The sequence below is a fragment of the Tachypleus tridentatus genome, chromosome 12 (genome assembly GCF_004210375.1).
Source record: "Tachypleus tridentatus isolate NWPU-2018 chromosome 12, ASM421037v1, whole genome shotgun sequence".
Classification (NCBI taxonomy): domain Eukaryota; kingdom Metazoa; phylum Arthropoda; class Merostomata; order Xiphosura; family Limulidae; genus Tachypleus; species Tachypleus tridentatus.
Genome location: NC_134836.1, coordinates 3,430,827 through 3,450,358, shown reverse-complemented (window position 1 = coordinate 3,450,358; position 19,532 = coordinate 3,430,827). Strand labels below are relative to the sequence as shown.

Below are 19,532 nucleotides of genomic sequence, written 5' to 3'. Positions count from 1 at the left end.
GTTTTTGTAATAGTTTTTTTTTTTTTCTAGCAGGAAGGTACTTCTTCTAACACAAAATACTGAATACTTCTTCCAGAACTTAAATGTAGTGCCGTTACTATTAATTTTGCAATTGTACAAAGACTTTCATTGCTTGCAGTCATACAATAAATATATTATCAATTTGCTAGTTTTGTACTTTTAAGCTCAAGCACAGTAGTTTTGTACATAATAACTAAACGAAGACCGTACTTCGCGGAACAATTTTCCAGACAAGCTTATAATACATTTAAAGAATGCTCAACACATTTTAAGTGCTTCATCGATTGAGATTTCTCATTGGAGGAAAAATGCGACTTCGCATGTAACAAATATAATGCACGTGCGCTTTATTTACATCCCACTGCAGTGAATAATTAATTTGTTGCAGCATTCCACCTATTTGATCGTTTGTATACTACAGGGATTACTGAAGTTTGTGCTGAGTTCATGTGTAACTTGTCGCTTTATGGAGCATTGCAAGTGTAATTTGTTTGATTGTCAGTAGCTGGAGTTCAAAAGAGTTAACCTGAACTATTTAACTTTGTAAAATTAATTGATTGGATCTAAGTTTCCTTCGTGTTTCGACGTCGGTTTTGTATTCTGATGAAACAATGCCACAGCCTGTGAAACCTGTACATTTTTTTCCTTTGGTGAGGCCAATAATCTTGCCAGCCATGTTGAACTGTCAGGCTGCCACAATCGACACTAAGGAAAGAAATAACAGTAGCTGTAAACACTGTAAGACAAAGGGTAAGCAACTCTAGTTGTTGTTGTTAAATTATCGTGTGTTTGTGTTTTTCTGACAGCAAAGCCACAACAGGCTATCTGCTGAGCTCACCGAGGAGAATCGAACCGCTGATTTTAGCGTTGTAAATCCGTAGACTTACCGCTGTACTTGCGGGGGACATTAAATTATCGAGCTACAAAATACAATTGCAAAACGTGCAGTTATTTTGCATGATTCTTTAATTCTGTTTAATTACCACGTGAGAGAACTTAATTTGATGGAGAAAGCTCCCTTATAACTTTGGTATATTTTTAGTTATTTTGCGCATAATTGTAAAATACTTGTGTAATTTTAAAAACTCTGCTATATTACTTTGTATTTCTTTAAAATACGTGTTAGTAAGTTGAATGTTGTATATATGGTAAAGTAATATTACATAGAGACCATACATAACAACGAATTCTTTCCTGAGTAATATAGGTCATCTATTACAGTAAAATAGTTCACAATAAGCGCACAAGTTATGTAGTCAACATATTATTTTATTTTAAATGTCTGTACAGCTTGAAAAAGTATTCAGTAATGTATATCTTGTTAACTGTATCCCTTGATCTGAACTAGCAATCTTACTAAATTATTACAACAGATAACAGATCACTAAACTTTCTAACAACAAACAAGTTTAAAAAACAGTTCTCGCGTTATTCCTTATTTATGTACTTTTTATTTGCAGAAAAATTATAACATAAACAGACTTTTTACTTTCTACGTATTGAACAAGTTTATTTTGGTTTTTCGCGCGTGTTTAGCGAAACGAGTGAGAGCGACCTTTGTCAGGGTAAAGAACAAAATAAACTGATTTTATTTTCTTATTCTCATTCATGACGTAGTCTATTTATGTTGTTTTTTCATTCTTTAGATAATACCACGATTTTCCACTAACCACGGATTCACCTGAATATCAGAAAATAATTTCACATTTTACGAAACAGAATTGTGGAATTTCTTTAATATCACCCACTGGCGTGTTTGGATAGGGCCCATTGATAATTTTATTCTATGTAAAATTACATGAGATGTATGGCCCACAAAAATTATTATCCCCTGGGCCCAAACAGCCTTAGATCCGCCACTGATTATCACCCTTTTGAAATGATAAAGTAATATTTTCCAACTTAAGTGTCCCTCCCTGTGGCTCAGCTGTTTTGAAAAAGTAAAAAATCTACGTGTGAATGTATATTTAAAAAAATACGAAAAAGTAGGTAAAGTAAGTTCCGGTACTCAGAAGAAGTGAGAATCAGCAGAATTTTACCTCTTGCTAAATATTGTGATGAATATATTTGAGAACAAAACTTAGTCTGAAGTCTAGCACTTTCAGATTGTTGGAAATGGATAAACATGAACATATTTTGTTGAATGATTTTTACATCAATATAGACCAGGGGTTCCCAACCTTTTGGCACTCGCGACCCCTTACCTAAAAGTTTGAAACCCATGTGACCCCCTACTTAGGGCTTAATATCAGCAGCTTAATTTTTCCTTTATTTTCTGTGAAGGAGAAGGAAAGAAACATCTAAAAAAATATTTAAAAATTCTGTAATTATTTATTAGCAAATTAAATCACATTGGTCCAACCTGAATTCACAAAAAGAACATATATTTCTTAAAATAATATTAACATAGGTTTGAACAGCTATCCAACCCAGCTAGTGAGATGCCTGATGTTGCATTTCAGCAGCAAGCTTTGAAATTCGTGGCCGAGCGTTTGTTAGAGCCAGTCTCATGTCATCTCCAACATCCAATCTGTTCCTATTCTTTGTTTTTATATTGACAAGAGTGGAAAATCCTGCCTCACACAAGTAGGTAGAAGCAAATGGAACAAGGACACGTAAAGCTATCATGCTGACTTTGGAGTATAACTGATACATAGCGCACCAGAACTGAGTCACGGATTTCACCTTGAAGAGATTACGAGCTGAAGAGTCGTTCCTTAGATCCAGAAATTCATCTTGGATATCATCTGGGATGCTGGATACATCAAGTTCAGTACAAAATGGGTTCCTTACCAGGGCCTCCTGTTCCTGTCATAGCTCAGGGAAGTAACGCTCGACTTCCTTTTCTAGAGACTGAAGACGTTCGGTAATCTCATCCTTGAGGAACTGATCCAGTTGGATCTGAGACTCATTTGTCACTCCACAAAGTTTTTCAAACATAGCGATGTTTCCAAGATTGTTTTTCCGACGCCAGTTCTGCAGTTTGGAAACAAAGGCCCGAAGACTATCTTGAAAAAGGAGAACATGTGTTTCCCTTCCTTGAAGCTTCAAATTGAGCTTGTTCAGCTGGTCAAAAATTTCGGCTAGGTACGCAACCCTTTTATTCCATGCTTCATCTTCGAAGTGAGCTACAAGATCTTTTCTTTCTTGAGTCTCCAGGAATAGCTTTATTTCATCTTTCATTTCAAAGACAAGAATAATAACGTTTCGTTTCGACAACCAACGTACTGTTGTGTAGAAGAGAAGGACTTCGTGGTCAGCATTCATGTCTTTGCATAGTTCTTTGAATAGGCGAGTGTTGAGTGCTTGAGTCTTCACATAATTTACAATTTTGATTACAGATTCAAGCACTTCCTGCAGAGAGGCAGGGAGAGTCTTACTGGCGAGAGCATATCGGTGAATCATGCAGTGGATGCCCTTTGCTTGAGGTGCTAGCTTCTTCACTCTCGACTGGAATCCTGATTTCGATCCCAGCATAGCCGGTGCCCCATCCGTACAAACCCCACACACGTTTTCCCATTGAAGATCTTCGTTTTGAAAAAAAGTTGAAACTTTTTCCATGACATCATCAGCTTTTGTTGTGGTTTCAAGTGCACTGCAGAATAAGAATTCGTCTTTGATGTCACCTGAATTAATGTGTCTCGCGAAGACAAGGAACTGAAAACATGAACTTACATCTGTTGACTCGTCGAGCTGAAAGGAGAACAAAGGGGAACCCTTGATTTCAGTCAAAACCTGTTCCTTCACATCCATAGACATTTTAGAAATGCGCCTCTGTATAGTATTATTTGACAGGGATACTTGCTGCATCTTCTTTGCACTGGCCTCTCCAAGAATAAGATTTACTGCTTTCATCATGCAGGTTTTAAGAAGTGTTTTTCCAATCGTGTGAGGCTTTTTTTGTTTAGCAATTTCGAATGCAATCTCATATGAAGCTTCCACTACGGCTGCACTCTGCTGCTGAAACGACCAACTTCTATCGATTCTTTGGCTTTTAAGACACCGTTCATGCCGTTTGAAGAAATCCAAACCCTTCTTTGCGTGTTCTGAATGTTTCGTCTCGAGATGACGCTTGAGTTTTGATGGTTTGTTTGTTTTGGAATTTCGCACAAAGCTACTCGAGGGCTATCTGTGCTAGCCGTCCCTAATTTAGCAGTGTAAGACTAGAGGGAAGGCAGCTAGTCATCACCACCCACCGCCAACTCTTGGGCTACTCTTTTACCAACGAATAGTGGGATTGACCGTCACATTATAACGCCCCCACGGCTGGGAGGGCGAGCATGTTTAGCGCGACGCGGGCGCGAACCCGCGACCCTCGGATTACGAGTCGCACGCCTTACGCGCTAGGCCATGCCGGGCCCCGTTTTGATGGTTTTCATTGACTCTGCACTCAGGACAGTATGGCACAAAACATACTGTGGTTTCTCGATGCCGTCGTTGGCGAGCACAGTGGTGAAGCCAATGTTGAGGTAGCATTCTGAGTATCTGCGCCGTTTAGCCATGGACACAACTCACCTCTACTGCTTACTTATCTCCTTGTTAAAATAAAATAAAAATGTTGAATAATGAACGCTTTGGCAACTGTAGATCTTACACTGACTACTTGTGGGGGGTGCAGGTAGAGTAATGATGGGGTAAGTATTGGGAGGGAAGGGAGCGTGGCCAGTCGCGCGATTCGTCATCCACCAATCAGCAACGGACATGTGACTCACGTGTCGACAGCGAGCACACACACACTTAATCACAGCTAAACAGACACACAAGCATACGTACATGCGCGTGCACTCACATACTCGCTCCTCACTAGTACACACAAACATACAGTTGCAGACACATACTCATTCACACAGGCACATTCACTCACAGGCACGCATACATACACTCATAATATCACCTAATGACATTGAACTAACGTAGCACACGTTTTGCTTTGCACCGAAACAAAAAAAAATGTAAGAGCATGAAAATGTAATTGATGAAATAAAATTAATGTTATCCCAAGCTACTTCTAACAAGGCTACGCGACTCTCCTGCCAAGGCTTCGCGACCCCCTGGGGGTCGCGACCCACCGGTTGGGAACCCCTGATATAGACAAATCAATATGAATGTAAGGGTACTTATAGCCAGTGGTCAGTAGAAGTGATGAGCTTCTATCATGTGAGTAATTAAGGCCTGAATTAAACTATAGTTTTAGTTATTGTGTTTTATTTTTACAGCCTTTTAAATTCTTCATTTTTTTCTGTTTTCTCTTTGAAATGCTCGAGATTTGAATAAATTATTGAGTGATGCAAAACGTTAAAACTGATTTAAACCTCTGATTATTTAAGAAGGTTTGTTTATGGAGAAAATACATAGTTCTTGAACTTAATGGAGAGTTTTCTGAGTTGGCTTTGTCGCGTTCCGCCTAATAACGTATTGTCGTGTAATTGCTAAACTTATTAAATTACAACTTCCTTGAAGTTGCCGTCTGTAAAGGCCTGCATGGTCACATGGTTAGGGCGCTCGATTCGCAATCTGCGAGTCGCGGGTTCAAATATCCGTCATTTCGGCCCTGAGCCGTTCATAATGTTACAATCAATCCCACTTTTGGTTGGTAAAAGAGTAACCAAAGAGAGAGCGGTGGGTGATGATGACTAGCTGCCTTTCCTCTAGGCTTACACTGCTAAATTAGGGACGGCCAGCGCAGATGACTCTCATGTAACTATAGGCGAAATTCAAACCATCTGCAGATATTAACTCATTGTTTTAAGGCACACGCACATAAAATATTCTGCGCTCGTTAAAACTTACAAGTTTTGTTTAAAAGACAATGTTCGTTCAAAAGTTATAGTGAACAACATAGTCGGTCTGTTTCTGTATCTAGAATTTTACTCTGGCCAGTTAGAAAACTAAAATGATAATAAAGATGCATGACAAAACAGGGATGAGAGTTTCATCAAAGAAATGTTATTATTTACGTGGAGCAGCTGGAAAGTAGCGTTTCACTCTTCTTTGTATTTGGTCAACATGTCTCTGAATTTGATCTTCTGTACAGAAAAACTGTTCAATGTATTAATTCCATTTTTGCCACTACTTATGTTTGCCTTTTTTTGTATATGTCAAATTCATTCCTGGTCTTTGGGCGTTAATGATGATGCTTGGTTATTGACTATACCAGGTACTGGCCTGGCATGGCCAAGTGATTAAGGCAGTGGTTCCCAACCTTTTTTATGCCCCGTACCCCTAAAAAATTTTAATATGTTCTCGCACCCCTTAGAGTAATTATTTATTTGAGAATAAAGGTGAAGGTGGCCAAAACAAATGTTATGTTGCACCCCCTGCAACGCTATCTCGCACCCCCCAAGGGTGCGAGCACCCCTGGTTGGGAACCACTGGGTTAAGGCATTCGACTCGTAATCTGAGGGTCGCGGGTTTGCATCCCCATCGCGCCAAACATGCTCGCCCTTTCGGCCGTGGGGGCGTTATAAGTGATGGTCAATCCCACTATTCGTTGGTAAAAGAGTAACTCAAGAGTTGGCGGTGGGTGGTGATGACTAGCTGCCTTCCCTCTAGTCTTACACTGCTAAATTAGGGACGGCTAGCACAGGTAGCCCTCGAGTAGCTTTCTGCAAAATTCAAAAACAAACAATACCAGGTACAAATTTGGTGCGACTTTGGTATATATATATATATTTATTACTAAGTTACTAATGATGAATCTTTAAACAGATTTAAAACTCAACTATCTGTATTTACAAAGCATATACATATTACATATGTGTGAGCTTTGTGACCTGAATGTGCAAAGAGAAATGCGGCTTTATATCTAGCTAATGAATACGTTTGCTCCTAAGTGTGAGAGTAACGGTTGTTGTTTTGACTTAAGCACAAAGCAACACAATGGACTATCTGTGCTCTGCCCACCCAACCCGGTTTTTAGCGTTGTAAGTCCGCAGACATACCGTTGAGTCACTGAAGGGGGGGAGTAACGGAAAACATTCTTTCGAGCTCTTCTGATTTTCCTCACTTTCATTGAACAGTTACGTAGATTGTGATTCGTTTATGATTCTTCAGTAGATGTTTCTCACTACCCAGAGCATCTACCTAAAGTATGTGAAATGAATAAGAAAACACCTAAATAATGCACAGGCGTACTAACGTTTTAGATGTCATTTTTATACATAATTTTGAAAGTATTACAAAGCGTTTTGAAAAATAAAGTTGGATTTATTTATAAAGTGAAATTCAAACAAATAAGCAAAATTCATTACAAGATATCATAATAACTAAATAAGTATAGGATTATATAAAACCGATTAATATTAAGAGTAGATATTAGCCCTAATGATAGTAACTGTGTCACCGAAACTAATCGGCTGTAACCTGTAATAATTATCTTACTTTTTATTGTTTCAGAACTGTCGTTTCCTGTGCTTTTTTTACTCTTAATATTTTAGCACAATGTGCCTGAAAAACAAATTATAAACCAATTCTACAAAATCTAAATCTCCTATTTAGTCTGAGATAACAACTTCGTTTGATATATGTAACTACAAACAGTACAGACATTCATATTAGCATCACTTGCAATTTAGCATAGTCTTGGACGTGACAGGGAAATATTTTAAAGCTTAAACATAACATTTTAATTAGTATAAAAACTAAATTTTTGCTTGCTAACAAAGCCTTTTAATGGTAGGATATGGCCTATATATGTCTATATTTACTTATTCATTTATATTTCTAAACATACTTAGGATTTATATGTTTTATTTTTAAGATGTATATCAAACACGCATGAAATGTAAGATACAATTTTATTTTGAACAGGGTGAACCTTGGTAGTGTTAGTTTAACACACTAAACGAGACGTAAAAAAGTGAGAGAGAAAAAACCCAACAAACTATCGTCTGTTTGACATTGGCAGATTTCCCAATAATAAATAACTCAAATAAATAGGAAGAACCAAGTTTCTTAAAGCTTTACCATGACCTTGAGTAGGCTTTTCTAGTCTTTTTTTTTTGTTTTCATTTCGAAGTCTTACGTATTACAGTCTTTAGAGATGTGATACTTCGAGCTATGTAACATTTATGGAATAAGTAAATCACAGCTGCATATCATGAGGTTCTAGAACTAGTATATGAAATATTTTAGTAGTGTCATACTTGAAAAGGATCAACGTTAATCTAAAAAATAGATATGATTGAACTCCTATTTTGCTTTCCATGGTCGGCAATCTCTGCTGCTCTCTGTCTCTGCAGAGACAAAAGATAAATAAAGTAACATGACTTGAAATGCTTTTTTTCTTCTTCAGGTATCAACCAATCATAAGCAGGCAAATTATATAAGTAAACATTTGCACCTTACTTTATCATCGTAAGGTTAGCAATTCTCAAAAGCTAACTTAAACAGGCATCAACACTAATATGCCAAACTGAAAACCAGCTCTTTTATCACGTTCTCAGCAGATCAAAAACGTACATTTTCTGATTCAAACTAAAGTCTCAGATTCTATTTAAAAATGGAGTGATTTAAAACAATAAGTTTAACTTTCTAGTACAATTGACGTTTTCTCACCCCTTGCTTCGTTCTCGAGCATATTAAAATAAAGTTGTAATTCCAAAACAAAATAGTGAGGCTCACTGTAATTCCACCGCACTATAATCTTAGGATATCAAAAACAAACTTGAAATGTAGCATACAAAATAACATGTACACATTTCTTAGAAACCCACTTGAAATAATACCCATACCAGTCGTTCTGAGATGTATTTTTAACACTTTTGTTGATAAGGAGAGAACAACGTTTCGACTTTCCTAGGTCATCTTCAGGTTAAGAAAAAGATAGTTTGAAAGTGACCGTTAATGGGCACATGTCTTATGGACGATAGTATAAACGAGTACGGGATTGTAGGGAGCGTTGCAATTAAATGTTAAGTTATTATTTAGTATAGGTATATCCTTTATATTGGTTTAATTTTGGATTCAGTTATTGTGTAAGTTGGGCTTCTTTGATTTTTCGTTTGTTTATATTTGTTTCCCTACTTAGTATCTTGGTGTTTTCTATGGTTATGTTGTATTTATTTGATTTGCAGTGTTAAAAAATGTGTGAAGGTGTTTTGTTTTTTGTATTCTTTTAATCTAGTTTCCATTTTTCTGCTTGTTTCTCCAATATAGAAGTCGTGACAGTTGTTGCATTGTATTTTATAAATAATGTTGGTGTTGTGTTTGTCAGTGTAGTTTTTACATAGTATGGACTTTAGTTTTGTACCTGGTTTTTGAATGAATTTGGTGTTTACTGAAATGTTGTGTTTTGTTATAAATTTTTCCAAATATTGGTTATTTTTTCGCTGATGTTGGGAACATATGGTATGCAGCAGTACAAGGTTTTGTAGTTGTATCTTGAGATTTATTGTTGTTTGTTTGTTGTTGGTTTAGATGTGTGCATATACTTTTTTCCACATTTTTTGAGGAAATTTGTTGATGTTAATGAAGTGTTGTTTTATTTTGTTGATTTAATTGTTAATTTTATCGGGTGAGCATAGTTTTGTGGCCACCAAATTTATTCAAAAAACAAGTAGGAAACCATACACTGTAAAAACTACACTAACAAATGTAACACCAACATTATTTGTAAAATACAATCCAACAACTGCCACAACTTCTATATTGGAGAAACAAGCAGAAAAATGGAAACTAGATTCAAAGAACAACAACAACAACAACACTTTCACACGTCTTTGAACACTGCAAATCAAATAAACACAACATAATTAAAGAAAACACCCAGATATTAAGTAGGAAAACAAATGCAAAATCAAAGAAGCTCTACTTATACAGCAACTAAAACCACAATTAAACCAATTTAACCTTTATACCTATATTAATTAGTAACCTAACATCCACCTGCATCGCCCTCTACAATCCTGTAGCCGTTTATACTCTCGTCCCTAAGATATGTGTCCGGCAACGGTCACTTTCAAAATCTCTCTTTCTTAACCTGAGAATGACCTAGGAAGATCGAAACGTTGCTCTCTCCTTATTAATAAAAGTGTTAATACCCATACTAGCCGTTCTGAGATACATATACACATGTCATTTTGCATTTCATTTCTGCCCCCCTTCTTAAATGAATTAGCGATAAGTCTGAAGACTTATAACACTAAAATCCGACTTTCAGTACCCGTGATGAATATAGCACTATATACTTTTGAGATTAACAACAAACAAACTTTTAGTTTTGAACTTTGTTATACAAAAATATTATTTCAAAAATATAGAAAAGAATACATCATATAGATAATATACCAAGAAAAACTACACACACACACACACACACACATACTTACATTACACACAATTAAATAAAACAAATGTTATACAAGTTAGTTTACCCTTTCGCAGAAAATATAAGAATTACAGCAGGGAAAACAGATACATTACATACCGGCTAAAGAAACTAACTAAAACCATGCCCTGAAAATAAACGGGCTTGATGAACTAAAAAATAACATCAGAGTGAAATGAGAAACGTTAGGTGATAGAATAAATAACTTCATGCAATAATAAAGAGGCCCGGGATGGCCAAGCGGTTAACGCACTCGACTCGTAATCCGAAGATCGCGGGTTCAAATCCCCGTATACCAAACATACTCGCCCTTTCAGCTGTGGTGGCATTATAATGTTACGGTCAATCCAACTATTCGTTGGTAGAAGAGTAGCCCAAGAGTTTGCCTTCCTTCTAGTCTCACACTTCTAAATGGGGGGACGGCTAGCGCAGATAAGGCTATTGTAGTTTTGCGCAAAATTAAAGAAAGAAACAAACAACTTACAAAGCAAAATCACGGTTCATAAGTAAACAAGATGACACCAACTTGGTCCTCATGTGGTTATATCTTAACTCAGAAGACAAGCAATGTACATAAATAGGTTTACTACTGCTTTTTCCCTCTGAGTATCATATACTAGCAGGAAGTTGAACACCACAGTCTTCCTCAGACATCTATCCCTCAGTGTACCATATCCAAACAGGACATTGGTAACCATGGCCTTCCATACACCTCTTTTTCTCTATGTACCTTATACAAACAGAATATTGGTGATTTTGGCCTTCCACAGATCTTAATCTCTCAATGTATCATGTCCAAACAGAACATGGGTGACCATGGCTTTCCACAGACTTCAATCTCTCAGTGTATCATATCCAAAGAGGACGCTGGTGATCACGGTCTTCCACTGACTTGTATATCTCTATGTACCATATTCAAACAGGACGTTGGTTATCATGGTCTTCTGGCTTATCAGTTTTTGTCTTCCACGGTCTCTTCAGTTACAGCCAGACTTTCAATTTCCTCTTTTCTCATAACATCTCTGAGAAACTCTTACTGCAGTGGTGCACAAAGTCCGGCCCACAACGAGTTGCCGAGTGGCCCGCGATGTCCAACATGAAAGTCAAACATAGAGAGTTTGCGCGCTTAGAGTTCGCGCCTGCGCAAAGATTAAGCGCTACAGAAGAATATGCATTAGATTAGATACTGGATGGTTCCATATTTGTGTCGAGCAATAAAGAAAATTTAATAAGTAAATCTCGTTAATACATAGGCATTTAATAATTGGTGCAATGACGTAACATTTCCGTAATTACGAAATCTCACGCGTTCCAATTGTTCTTCGAGATTTACTTACGAGCCCTATTTTGATATTATTTCGTAACAAAAATGGCAGCTAATCGTAAAAGAAAAGTTGACAACGAAAACCGACAGTTTTATGATGATTAGACTGCGCAATACTGTTTTGTTCAACTACAGAAGAACGTGATTTGTCTGCTGTGTCATTCGACAGTAGCAGTGGCGAAGGTATCCAATATAAAGCGTCATTACGAGTTGAAGCATAAAGATTTCCACAACGTTGTTGGTGATGAACGAACAACTCGAATTGAATCTCTGCGGCAGTCGCTGAATCACCAGCAGAACGTTTTCTCAAAGCAGTCAGCAGATTTAGGTGCAGCATGTGAGGTGAGTTACGATATTTCGATGATGATAGCGAAACCTGGCCGACCATTCACTGATGGTGATTTTGTCAAGCAATGTATGATTACTGCATCGGAAAAGTTGTGTCCGGAAGCAGTTCGCAAACTACAGACAGTGGCTTTGAATCGAATGACAATTCAATGAAGAATTTTACACCTCTCAGCAGACGTAACAAGGCAGCTTACAAATAAAGTAGCCAACTTTGTCTACTTCTCTTTGGCAGCAGACGAGTCGACTGACATCAGTTCAACAGCACAGCTGCTAGTTTTTGTTCGTGGTGTGTCGTCATCGTTTGATATCACAGAGGACCTAATCGGCATGGGTTTCATGAAGGGTCAGACAACTGGGTCTGCTCTATTCGAGGAGACAGTTCAACTGTGTAGTAGTGTTTCATTGGATTTCACAAAACTGGTAAGTGTGACAACTGATGGAGGACCAGCCATGATCAGAGAAAGTAACGGGCTGGTAGCACTGTTGATGAAGCATCGAGGAAAGCAGAACAGACAGTTGGTGAAGTTGCACTGTATTATTCACCAACAGAACCTGTGCAGTAAAGAACTTGGTTTTCAGGCACTGATGGCAATAGTGACGAAAACCATTAATTTCATCAAATCACGAGGGCTCAATTACCATCAGTTTTGAAGTCTTCTTGAAGAAATTGATTCAGACTATGGTGACCTTGTGTATCACTGTGAAGCACGCTGGCTGAGTCGAGGGAAGATGCTCAGAAGATTCTGGGAGTTGATTGATGAGGTGATAGAATTCCTCAGAAGCAAGAGCAAAGACACAGAAGTGATTTCCATGACTGATCCAGCATGGCAAGCTGACTTGACCTTTCTGGTCGACATGACACAACACTTGAATGATCTAAATTTGAAGTTGCAAGGCAAAAATCAGCTTGTCTGTCAGCTTGCAAATCACGTCTCAGCTTTCAGGACAAAGTTGCAGTTGTTTCAGCAGCAAGCAGCATCACGCAACTTCGTGCACTTTCCCACTTTTCAGTCACAGCTACAGAAGAATCAGGACATTGACACACAAGTTTGTGTTGGGAAGCTAGATACCTTGATTCAATCCTTCAACTAACGGTTTCATGACTTTGACCAATGCAGATTGTTGATGAAACTTTTTGCTGATCCGTTCAAGTGTGTCAGTGGATGACTTGTCAGCAGTATATCAGCTCGAACTTACTGATCTCCAGGCATCTGATGCATTGCGTGCTATTTACCGAGAAAACAGTTTGCTTGACTTTTACAAAACGTTGCCTGATATATTTGTTAATCTGAAAGAGAACGCACTTGTCCACACCAGCATGTTTGGCAGCACGTACTGCTGTGAACAGGCTTTCTCGCATATGAAACTGAACAAAAACAACACTCGCAATCAACTGACTGATGATCATCTGGAAGCAGTCTTGCGTCTTTCAACGTCAAACATCAAGCCAGATATTTCTAAGCTCGTAGATGACATGCAGCACCATCCATCGCACTGACTTTCTGACAGTTGACGTATCATAACATTTCTTAGAATAATGTGCAAACTCTTTGATGTAATCGTTATTTGCGTGTTCTTAAATGTGATCTCCATCTTGTGTGAAACAACTGTGGGACGATTTTAATCTTCACTTTTTGTGGCCCCCAACAGTTACGAGAAGTCTGTTTGTGGCCCCTGACTCAAAAAGTTTGTGCACCACTGTCTTACTGTCTCTTCCTGATATTAATCTGCAGCTTCTTCTGGAAACCAATTTTTGATAAAATATCTTTATTTGAGGTGTGACTCGTCCAACATTCCTTCAAGATAACCTTAAGACCCACAACTCATTTGCTTCAGTTCTCTTTTCAATACTTGTCGACACTGTCGAACATCTTGATGCATAGCAATTCAAAATGCTTAACAGCATGTATTAGTATTACCTGCCAAGCATACCTAGTAGAGATGTATAAAATAAAACGATGGGGACACACCTAACACGAGAAACATGGAATTTACAATAATATGCTAAAGTAATATATAAGTAGTTACCAGTCAGTGAGCAACTTATCCTTGTTTGACATTGCATAATCAATCTCATTGTGGAATGATACTCACCAGTTTTTGTCATTTCACCTCCTAAGTTACAATATATATAAAATTTTAAATTACATCATATTTGTTTACTTTATTGAAATAATACAACTAGAAATTAATGAAATCCTTGGTACAACAGGACATTCAATGTTTAACTAGGAACACGTATTTCTGCACTTCTAATACATGGCTTCTCACTATTCCATTTGAAACCAGACCAAAAGCTGTTCATGGCACCATATTTGTTTTGGTGTTTCACTTCCTGCTATTCCAGGTTGTGGAATATATAATAAATTCGTAGGCCATTATTCCTTCAGAAGTAGGGGTTTTATAATTCGGTATATAGAATTTTATGTGAGAATTGTGTAAGAGAGAGATAAGTTTGACAAAAGCAAATAACTTTTAGTTCCTTCGTTAATTGTCCCATTTTTATGAATGGTTAGCTTTAAACTAAAATCCGTTGATTAAACAGCTACTTCATTTTCCATATTCAACAACATAAACGTAGAAAAACAAACGATAATAAAGAGATAGCTTACTTTTGATCAGTTCTACCTGTTTGAAAGCAGAACACACTTTGCACTATTTCCATTATCGTACGTTGTATTTGAGTCGGAAACTGTAAAAGGCTAGTTTAAGTGGCTACTAATATCGACAGAATCACATGTAGATGTAGTATTCGACACAGAGAAATAAAACAGACACGGGTAAATTGAACCACAATATCTGGAGGTTCGACGAATAATTTATCAAAAGGATTGAAATGAAATAGTCGAAATTAAAATGGGCAGACAGAAATACACTTTGTAAAGAAAACTGCGATACTGCAGATGTTCTTATAAATATAAATTATGAGATATGTAAAAAAGTTACATTTGGGATCTACCTTTTGTCCTCAACAAGTCACTATCCAGAAGGCCTTCCATTCATTAACAGTTTGTGTTTTTCTCTTAAAGCAAAACCACATCGGGCTGTCTGCTGAGTCCACCGAGGGTAATCGAACCCCTGATTATAGCGTTGTAAATCAGTAGCTTTACCGCTATACCAGCGGGAAACATTCATTAACAGAAACCGTCAGTTCTGCTTTGATAGCTTTCAGAATTGAAATCAAAACTTAAAATTTATTATTATCCATATTTATGTAAACAGTGCTTCAAAAACTTTCGTCTTCCATCATCTAGCCAGTGCATAGTAAAACAACTCCTTAAAACAGTATAAATTAACCATAATTATAAAATACACTGAACACATTTAAAACGAGATCTGAAACATTATACACTTTGTTTTCACACTGTATATCAGGATTAAACAAAGAAAGAAATATGCCCTAAATAGATAGTTCACCTCTGAAGTAGTCCTTAAAACATACATGCTTAAGATAAAAGCATTCTTTAAATACTAATGCATTCGTTTACAAAATCAATACTAAATAGAAAATACACGGTTCCTCTACTTCAAGCTTTACAAGCATGTCATATTAACGTAGCACAACAAAGTAAAATTGATTTAACTATATATCTGACTGTAAATGTATCAAATATAGATATAAATTGTACAGAATGTAAAAAGATAATGTAAATGCCGGCGTGTCATATGTGTCACATTCAGTATATTTAGTAATTCTCCTTTTCTCTCGTACACAATTTTCATTTTGAGCTCAGAAGGGCTTATGTCAAAGGTTCAAAGTAAATTCTCAAAGGCAGCAAAGACTTTTCGCTTTTCTTAATAATTTATTTGGGCCCGGCATGGCCAAGCGTGTTAAGTCGTGCGACTCGTAATCTGAGGGTCGCGGGTTCGCATCCCCGTCGCGCCAAACATGCTCGCCCTTTCAGCCGTGGGGGCGTTATAATGTGACGGTTAATCCAACTATTCGTTGGTAAAAGAGTAGCCCAAGAGTGGGCGGTGGGTGGTGATGACTAGCTGCCTTCCCTTTAGTCTTACACTGCTAAATCAGGAACGGCTAGCACAGATAGCCCTCGAGTAGCTTTGTGCGAAATTAAAAAACAAACAATAACTTATTTTGTCCATATTACGTCGGTCTTGGTACAATAAAATTTGGCAGCATTCATGAAACTCCCCATTTCATCTTGGTTGTTTCGTCTTAGCAGTGGTATCATCAATGGACGACTAATTTCAAGTTGAAAAACTCTGACCAGCTTTTAAATTTAATATTCTACCACGTGGTTAATCCACGCCCCCAAAAAGCGAAAAAGCTGGAATGTTTTTATATAAATCTATAAAAAAAATATTTTAAATAAAAAAGCAGTTACTCAGAATCAAAAATGATAATATAACAGATCGATACCTAATTAACGCTATGATATTAAAATATTTTAATTACTATCAGTAAATATACTTGTTGAAATGGAAACTTGGGAAGAACATATGATGTAACATAAAATAGTTGTTTTTCAAGTAAATTAATTTTGTCATTTCGGCCAAAACGTTGAAGAAATGAACAAATACAGGATAAAATAATTATTATCACAAGAGAAAATATAACCAGGCCACAAAATAGTGCAAAGTTTGGTTAGGTCTTTTTGTGTCAAATGCTCAAATGTTACATTCTTTAAAAATATTTTGTTAAATATTCTTTGTCGTACTGAAAATGTTAATTGAATCTAGGTTTGTTTGTTTTTTTAAAATTTGCGCAAAGCTACACGAGGGCTATCTGCGCTAGCCGCCCCTAATTTAGCAGTGTTAGACTAAAGGGAAGGCAACTAGTCATCACCACTCACCGCCAACTCTTGGGCTACTCTTTTACCAACGAATAGTGGGATTGACCGTCACATTATAACGCCCCCACGGCTGGGAGGGCGAGCATGTTTGGTGCGACCGGGATTCGAACCCGTGACCCACGGATTACGAGTCGAACTCCTTAACACACTTGGCCATGCCGGGCCAAATCTGGGTCTTATGTTAAAGTAAAGTTTTGTTTCGTTAAAAGACCTTGTTGATCACTCCATTTTCTGTTAGCTAATATGCACTTTATTTTGCTATTATAGACTTAATCTTATGTTTCTCATGATATTACTTTAAGTGCGTTGGTAATTCTGGTGTGGCGCATTTTACTTACGATTCGTTTTAATTATGTTATTCTAAATCAACATTGTTTGTTTGTTTGTTTGCTTTTGAATTTAGCGCAAAGCTACACGAGGGCTATCTGCGCTAGCCGTTCCTTATTCAGCAGTGTAAGGCTAGAGAGAAGGCAGCTAGTTATCACCACCCACCGGTAACTCTTGGGCTACTCCTTTACCACCGAATAGTGGGATTGAGCGTTACATTATAACGCCCCCACGGCTGAAAGGGTGATCATGTTTGGTGCGATGGGGATTCGAATCCACGACCCTCAGATTACGAGTCGAGTGCCTTAACCATCTGGTCATGCCAGACCCGTGTGAAAAATCGAAATTAGTTTTCATAATTTGCCAGTGATACGTAATAAACTACTACTGGTCTGGGGGTCGCGAGTTCGAATCTCCATCACACCAAACATGCTTGCCCATTCAGCTGTAGTGGTGTTACAAATGTAACACTCAATCCCACTATTCGTTGGTTAAAGAGTTGTCCAAGAGTTAGCGGTGGGTGGTGATGACTAGCTGTCATCCCTCTAGTCTTACACTGCTAAATTAGGGACGGCTAGCGCAGATAGCTTTCGTGTAGCTTGTCACAGATTATTCACATTGAATGCTTTATTTCACCTTGAAATTGTTTCCTTGATATTTAACGCATGTTTAATTTTTGCTTTCGTTCTCTATAAAGAAAGTACTAGTAATTTTAAAGAAAATTAATGAGATATTTTTCAATTAAAGATGTGCACTAGAAGCTTTCTAGCAAAACTTGCATTGCTTTGTTACTGTGCGAAAGAGCATTAAAATAGACTATTTTTTTTATATACAAATGTTAAATACCACATCTCTTATAGCGTATATTTCATGTTTACAAAATATGATTTTTTTTTTTTTCAAATTTAGACTATACTAAATTCGACAGGTGTAACGTACTAAATTTAACCTTAGGTGGTTCTGTCATTTGTTTTTTCATAAAAAGGGTATTGTATTTTGCCTTGTCGATGCTGTATGAAAGATCGCTCTACGACTACCACGTTGACTGGAGATACTTCCGCTTCTTATTTTCAGATAATCTGATTCGTCAGCTACAGAGAAAAGGTGAATTGTAAACAGTTTCAATATTTTCAAACAGATTTGTTTCTGTCTTGAAAGAGAAGTTTGTTTGTTAAGCTTATCCTATTTATCACTATTTAGTTTGCTGACTGTGTGTATTTTATTTCAATTTATTCTTATTGAGGTCATCATTCATGGAAATCTGTCGTTCCGCATCTCGCTAAAACTTCTAGTTTATTTCTTTTTTATTTTAGTAATTCGTTTACTATTGCCTCCCCCCCCTTCCAGTGACACAGCGATATGTTTGCGGACTTACAACGCTTGAAACCGAGTTTTGATACCCCTGGTGGGTTGATCATATCGTGTAACTTTATGCTTAATTACAAAGAAACAAACGTTTGCTATTTGTTCTTTGACTGTACGACTTCGTAACTATCTTCAGTAGATCTGTTTTTACCGTAGACTATTTTTGTTTCTGCTTCACACCGATCCTTGTTTCTTTCATTCAATCTCCAAGAAACCACTACACGTGTCATGTTACATGCTAGATCCACGAATATTTAGTTAAACCGAGTGCTGGGTTTAGTTATGAATTGCTTCATCTTACCTTTGCAAAGGTTTTTTACCGCACAGCTGTATCGCTGTGCGAGAGAGCCTGGTATGACAGTATTTGAGTTTCTCACCAGGTGCAGATGGAAATTAATTCAGTTTGGCAACGGGAGGGTAAATATGACGACAACAAGTAAGTCAAGTAGGCTTGTTACATTTGTGGTTCAATGTGACTGATAGTTTCACGCCTTTATCATAAAACCAGAGTATATGTTTATCCCAAGGATAAACTACCAAAAAACAGGGCTCTCTTGGCACAACTGCCTTAGACTGGTCATCCTTAACATGATAGATGACACCTAAATCACTACACCTGACAAAACTACAAATGAAATAATGCGTAAAAATTAAAAAAAGAAAAGAAAATTGAGTACAACACTCAATTACTTGAACACTGCAACAAAGGCAGGCTCATGGATCTAATATTTGGTAGTCAACAGGTATTATGATATATTGAGGAACAATAGAAACAACTAAGACACTGTGTGAAATTAAGCAAAAACTTTATTTATGAGACAGAATGGAATACATACTACTGTTCTAGCAGGAAGACAAACGTGCTGTTGGAAGAATTAAATATATAAGAGTATCAAAATAAAATAAATATATGACTGAATTTTTAAATGCAAAAAAGCAAATAAAATAAATTGTTTCTTATTTAAAAAATATCAGAATAAATGTTTTTCTGAAATATACCGAAGGGTAT

General features: G+C 37.1%; 1 long non-coding RNA gene across 2 annotated transcripts in view; it reads left to right on the top strand.

Annotated features, from left to right (window-relative positions):
• LOC143233528 (uncharacterized) overlaps positions 1–19,532 on the top strand; it is a 39,030-nt gene that overhangs the window by 14,577 nt on the left and 4,921 nt on the right. The window contains exon 1 of one of the 2 annotated variants that reach the window (XR_013018201.1): positions 18,143–18,262. The exons of the other annotated variant lie outside the window; for it this stretch is intronic. This is a non-coding gene — a long non-coding RNA (uncharacterized LOC143233528). Of the gene's footprint in view, positions 1–18,142; positions 18,263–19,532 lie in introns of those variants that run through there. 2 annotated transcript variants of the gene reach the window in all.